Source organism: Phacochoerus africanus, chromosome 3, assembly GCF_016906955.1.
Source record: "Phacochoerus africanus isolate WHEZ1 chromosome 3, ROS_Pafr_v1, whole genome shotgun sequence".
In the NCBI taxonomy this organism is placed as follows: domain Eukaryota; kingdom Metazoa; phylum Chordata; class Mammalia; order Artiodactyla; family Suidae; genus Phacochoerus; species Phacochoerus africanus.
This window is the reverse complement of record NC_062546.1, coordinates 146,553,614-146,560,414: the sequence shown is the minus strand read 5'-3', so window position 1 is coordinate 146,560,414 and position 6,801 is coordinate 146,553,614. Positions and strand designations below refer to the sequence as shown.

The window sequence follows — 6,801 nt, the reverse complement described above, 5'->3', positions numbered from 1 at the left end:
TTCTTCTCTTGTCTAGAAAGACTCCTAAAAGATTTTCTTTAAAATAACATGTAAATAATTATCTAATGGCAACAAACTGGGGAAGTAAGGATGAGGGGAAATTTAAAACCAAATCTACTGCCAATTGAAAATGAATCAAAACTGAAGAAAAACATAAGTGAATGGAAAACAATTTTTTTTTAATCTATCTAATTTGAATGCCATAACATTTATAATTCATTTGCTCACACTAGGCATTTTGGGGGATGGTGAAAAGCATCATTTTAGTGAGTGTGTTCTAGATGTAATAATTTATGATCTGTCAATTGCACATTTTGTCCGTCACCATGTTCATCATCAGTAACCTGAGCTGCTGTGGTTTTAATAATCAGTGCTACATTACACTAACACTACACAGTATTACTAACATTATATAGGGACAGTACTTTCATTTTAATTTGAGACAAACTGTTAATAATTTGGTCCCTTTCAGGTTTTTGGTTTTTGTTTTTTGGGTTTTTTTTTTTTTTGGCTTTTTAGGAACCTCACCTGTGGCATATGGAAGTTCCTAGGCAAGAAGTAGAATTGGGAGCTGTAGCTGCTGGCCTACATCTCAGCCACAGCAATGCATGATCCAAGAAGTGTCTGTGACCTACACCACAGCTCACGGCAATGCCGGATCCTTAACCCACTGAGTGAGGCCAGGGATCGAACCTGTGTCCTCATGGATACTAGTCAGGCTCGTTCAGGTTCGTTACCACCAAGCCATGACAGGAACTCCCTGAAATTAGTTTTAAAAGAAGGGGTAAATTGGCTCACACATGTATACAGGCCAGACCTGATAAAAAGTCCAGTGCCATTACAATTTCACTTTTATGCCAGATATCATTATTGAACTGCAGGTTCATTAACTCTCGAATACTATGCCCCACAATCTTCCAGCAATTTCAGTTTCACTTGAGTTTGGAGATAATGTTTGAGGTTTTGGGTTGTTGTTTTTTTTTTTTTTCCTGCACTTGTGGCATGTGGAAGTTCCCACTCCAGGGATGAACCTGTGCCTACCCAAGGTGCTGCACTGACAAGGATCTCTTAGCCCTTTGTGCCACAAGGGAACTCCCTAAGATCGCATTTTATGTTCATACGTAAACTTCTCAGACTTAACCCACTGTGCCACAAGGGAACTCTCTGAGATATTTTATGTTCATGTGTAAATTTAATTCATAATTTTGTTATAGACTAGAAATCATCACTTAATAGATGGAAAACAAAACATTGAAAAAAACACTTTCAAAAAATAATGCAAATTTTTGCAGGAGCCCCATCATACTTTTCAACAGTGCCAGTGTGTATTTACTGAACATCAATATTTGTGTTTTTAGGAGTGTATCTGTGTCAACTGCAGAGCAGTAAACATTGTCCCTTTTGTCTTTCATGTTAATCAAAACATCCCCCCCCCTCCCCCGGCTTTTTGTCTTTTTAGGGCCTCACCCATGGCATATGGAGGTTCGAAGGCTACTGGTTGAAGCTGCAGCTGATGACTTAGGCCACATCCACAGCTGCACGGGATCCAAGCCACATCAGTGGCTGACTCAGCTCATGGCAAGGAGGGATCCTTAACCCACTGAGTGAAGCCAGGGACTGAACCGTGTCCTCATGGATACTAGTTGGGCTCCTCACCGCTGAGCCATGGTGGGAGCTCTTCCCCCCTTCTTTTTAAACATGTACTTTCAGAGCCTGACAGCTGTTTCCTTGGCATTGCATCAACCTACTAAAGCGGTAGCATTAATATTGTGGAAGAGTGCAATTTCTAAGCCATATTCTAATTTGGTGTCATTTGGTCCTCTCTAAAATATTAATACGGAGTTTTGAGGTTTTAAAGGTTTGAAATTATCGCTACTAAAATTGATCTATTTTTATCTATAGTAAGTAAAGGAAAACTGATAAAACAAGGTACACCATAACATGGAGGATTTTTTCTTATTAACAAGTCCTTGCATTGTTTTAAGTTATGGAGACATGGTAGAAGGCCACAGTATTTCCTTTTAGTAAGTTACTTAGAATATATTTGTATGCCAATATCATACACCGGTGCTGGGCGCTTTGAGCCAGAGCAATCAGTTTCAGCTACAACTTAGTAAATTCGAACAAAAGCCGTTCACAGTAAAGGCTTTTTGGTTTATTTTCAGAACTGACATTTTGCTTTCGCGCCTTAGGCGTGTATGGGGGCTCGGGGGTAATTTCCAGCAAACTTCGCCTCTTCTAAACTTCAATTTAACCGAACCCCGCCCCTGCCTCCGCCCCCTCCCCACAGGCTTCACGGTAGCCCGAAGGTGGGTTTCGGTGCACGCCTCCCTACGCTTTACTCTTTTTCCTCCCGAGGGTCGGGAAATGACAGCAACGGAAATACCAAGCTCCCGGATATGACTTCTTCTGCTTTCTCTCCCGCTACTTGCAGCCTTTCCAGAGTTCACCTTTCCTCCCTGCACATCAACAACCTCCTCTAGCTACCTCAAGCAGCCACCTGCTGAGCGCCCCAGTCTCGCGCCCGCCTCCAGCCAGCTGCCAATCACCCTTCTGCAGCTCCTGGGTTACCGAGACAACACTCTTTCGACTGGTCCCGCCCCATCCAGAATTGCTTCCCGCCCATTTGGCTCTTTATCCAATAGCCAGCGGTCGAGTAGTCTTTGGCTCCCGCCCCCTTCACCCCGGCCCTCCTGTAGTCCCGCCCCTTTCCTTTCGCCTGACGGAACCACCTGACCCGGAGGCGCTTGGTCTGAAGGAAAGCAAGAAGGGGCGTGTGCGTGGAGGGGAGGGGCATGATAAGAAAGGAGGGATGCCGGGAGTGGGGCGGAGAGAAGGGTTGTCAGTCCGATCTCGCGAGAGAGGACGGAAGCCTGTGGGAGCCCGTGGCCTTTAAAGTGTGGTTCAGCCCTTTCCTCCTGGGGTGGTTGGTAAACACCGCTGAGCTCGGGTATTCTCAGCCACTGAAAGAAGCATGAACTAGTGACTTGGAAAGGTGAGTGGTGATGGGGAGAGGGCTGCAGGACTGCAGACTGTAGTGATACGGAGAAAGAAGGCACTAATATGGCGACGTCGCTCACCATAGTCCCCACCCCCCGCTTCCCATCACCTCGGGCGCTCCTGACTCGGTGCCTAGCCCGCGGGGCGGCTGTGGCTGTGCTGCCACCTCAGCGGACCGCGCGGCGTCCGCTTCGCGAGCCGGACCGGCCAGGCTGGACCGTTAGGTAACTGGCATTTGTTGTTCCGGCCCCTCCCTGCTCGCGCGCTTTCCTAACGAAGAGGAAAAGAATAACGGCTCCTCTTAGACCCCTCCCCCTGATATAGCTTCCCCTTCTTTGGTCAGTTCAGAGGTCCCGGGGCACACGTCGGATTCGCCGAGGATGCAGGGAGACCCCCCGCTTCAGTCCTTAGATTGAACAGGAAGAGGGCTGGCTCTGGGCTCCCCACTCAGTGGTTTGGGGATTGTTATGTGATGGTGGTGGCGGGGGGCAGGATCATGAGGCGCGGCTGAAAACAGGGTCAGGGTCTCTGGCTGTGGTGGAAGCTGGTGGAACAAATGGTATAAGAACCTGGAGCTGGAAGTATCTGCCTTTTCTGTCCTTTCTGCCCCTTCATACTCTCGCCACCCCCTGCATTTTCCCAATGGGGCGGGGCTGAGGTGCGGGTGCAGATTGATTCTGGTATTTTCCCCCATTTTTTTTTTTTTAACCTTACTGGGTAGACTGCAGAGCTTCTGTAGGGGAATAACCTGTGCTTTTTATTGATGCCCTAGGGACCGAGCCCGAGTGTGTGTGTGTGTGTGTGTGTGTGTGCGCGTGTGTGTGCGTTTTCTGTGTTCGCTGGTTGAACTGACGCTAGGAGGAGGGAGAAGGCGGAGGGGCTGGGAACTATTTTTGTTCCCTTAGGTAGCATAAAATTGTCTTTGCTTAATGAAAAGTTTTAAAACTGGTCAGGACAGGAGCAAAAGTACTGTGAATATGGTGGAGTAAAAGGGATTACTCCTGAGGGACCTTAGGCCTGTGACTGATCCCTTAATTATTATGTGAAAAGTTACAGAGTCTTAGGAATTTTAAGTTTTGGAGACGGCAACAGTAAATACATTTAATGTATATGTTTGAAATCAGGAAAAACCGGTTCCTTTGGGCACACTTTTTGTCCTATGTGAAGAAATCTATAACCACTGTCAGTAATCACCTTTCTAGGCACAATCTTAAAGCCTATATCCAAAACTGTGAAGGTGAGAAGCTTGTTAAAAAGTCATCCCTACAGGGTTAAGTGCCCTGGAAGACAAATACAATAGCAATTATATTTTGTAATTGAATTTAAATTTATTACACTGACTTGAAGAATCCGCTGTAAGCACTGTTTTCACAACTATAGGAACATCATTGTACAGTATGTTCAAAAATAGAGATGCCCTTCTTCAGATCACGAAGCAATTACGTTCATGGATCTTTAAGGTCATTAATAATTTAATTCTAATCTTTGTAAAATAATTTGTATGAATATTCCAAATGCAGTGTGTGCTGCTTTCCTAAGAAACATGTTTAATCTTGTTTTGAGAGAATGCTACTGCCATTATGTTTTAGTTATTTAAAGTGTAATAGAGTGGTAGTTTAGAACACAGGTGTTTGGTTTTTAGTTGTCAGTAAGGAAGGGGCTTTCAGGGACTTTTGTGTGTTGTAAGACACATGCCTTCTGTAGATTTGATTGTATTTTCTGGAATTTCTTTTTTAAAATACCTTATTAGAATGTTTATTTAATATTTGGGGCACTATATTATCTATTAAATGTGCAATCCAGAAATTCCTGCATTTACTTTTTTATTTATTTATTTATTTATTTATTTTTGGTCTTTTTGCCGTTTCTTGGGCCGCTCCCGTGGCATATGGAGGTTCCCAGGCTAGGGGTCTAATCGGAGCTGTAGCCACCGGCCTATGCCACAGGCACAGCAACGCGGGATCTGAGCCTCGTCTGCAACCTACACCACAGCTCACGGCAACGCCGGATCATTAACCCACTGAGCAAGGGCAGGGACCGAACCCGCAACCTCATGGTTCCTAGTCGGATTCGTTAACCACTGCGCCACGATGGGAACTCCTGCATTTACTTTTTAACTTAGAGTATATGTTTCATGTTTTTAAACTGAGATTAACAGAAATGATTGTCAGCTCTTTAAGAAATAATTTGAAGTGGTGCTTTTTATTGGTATTCAGGATTTAGAGACTATATGAATATCTTTTTTTTTTTTTTTGGTCTTTTTACCTTTTCTAGGACCACTCCCCCGGCACATGGAAGTTCCCAGGCTAGGGGTCTAATCGGAGCCGAAGCCGCTGGCCTATGCCAGAGCCACAGCAACACAGGATCCAAGCCACATCTGTAACCTACACCACAGCTCACGACAACACCAGATCGTTAACCCACTGAGCAAGGCCAGGGACCGAACCCAAAACCTCATGGTTCCTAGTCAGATTCGTAAACCACTGTGCCACGACGGGAACTCCTATATGAATATCATTTTAAAAAGATATGCTTTACATCAAACTTCTACTCCCTGTAATTAACATTAACTGAAGAAATCATCTAAAGTTTTTCTACCTAAATTTTTGTATTTTGGAAAAGTTGGGATTTAATGATTTGTATATCCTCTGCTGGTAGATTAAATTGTTAGATCTAGTAAATAATCTCACCATACATGCTGTTTCCATTCATTTTGTCTTCAGGCTCTTCCTTCCAATATGAAATAAGCCTATAAGCTGGCACCTCTTTTTCTTTGATATTCCTAGTTTAATGTCCTTAGAAAAGGTAAAGTAGTTGAAGTCTCCCTATTTTAAACCAGATTTTCACCAGAAACTCTCATCTCCACTGAATAACAATTTTTTTAAATTAATAAAGTATTTGTTATCCTGTTCTTTAATTAAAAGTGTACTATGGAATTCCCACTGTGGTTCAGTGGGTTCAGGATGTGGCATTGCCGAAGCTGTGGTGTAGGTCACAGCTGCTGCTCAGATTCCACCCCTGGCCCAGGGAACTTCTGTACACTGAGGTGTGGGCACAGTAAATTAAAATGTACTGTAAATAAATTTGTATTGTTATAGTCAGTAGTTTAATCTAGAACATTTATGTGTTTATCCAATATTCCCACCTTTTCCTTGAGGCTAAATACTGATCTAAATTCTGCATGTTATTGTAACTTTTACTGATGAGGTAGTAATGATAGTATTCACCTATTCATATCTAGGGGAAAATCCCACAAAAAATATTTTGTTTCTTTTGTTCTGTTTCTTAAGTTTGAAAAGTTAGTGTAAGTTATAGTTTCAAAGAAATTTAAGGATCTTTAAGGTCAGCAATAATTGAAATTATTTTACATGTATTATAACTAAATATCATTTTATAATATACATAAATATTCATTAAAAATCCTACTTTCATTTTTTTAATAACCTTGTAACTGGTGTATCCATTTATATATATGTATTTTTGGGGCAGCTTTTTTTTTTTTTTGGCTTCTCTAGGGCCGCACCCACAGCATATAGAGGTTCCTAGGCTAGGGGTCTAATTGGACCTGTAGCCGCTGGCCTATGCCACAGCCTCAGCAACTTGGGATCCAAGCCACATTTTCAACCTACACCACGGCTCCAGAAATGCCAGATCTTTAACCCACTGAGCGAGGCCAAGGATCAAACCTGCAACCTCATGGTTCCTAGTCAGATTCGTTAACCACTGAGCCATGACGGGAACTCCTCCATTTATATATATATATTTTTTTAGTGACGCTTTCTTTTTCTTCTTCTTGGCATT

At 43.1% G+C, this 6,801-nt stretch overlaps 1 protein-coding gene across 3 annotated transcripts in view; it reads left to right on the top strand.

The window, feature by feature from the left end:
* The first annotated feature begins 2,830 nt into the window (after positions 1-2,830).
* ATF2 (activating transcription factor 2) overlaps positions 2,831-6,801 on the top strand; it is an 89,941-nt gene continuing 85,970 nt past the window's right edge. For all 3 annotated transcript variants that reach the window (XR_007134022.1, XR_007134023.1, XM_047772925.1), the window contains exon 1: positions 2,831-2,995. The gene's annotated coding sequence lies outside the window, so the exon portion shown is untranslated. The remainder of the gene's footprint in view (positions 2,996-6,801) is intronic.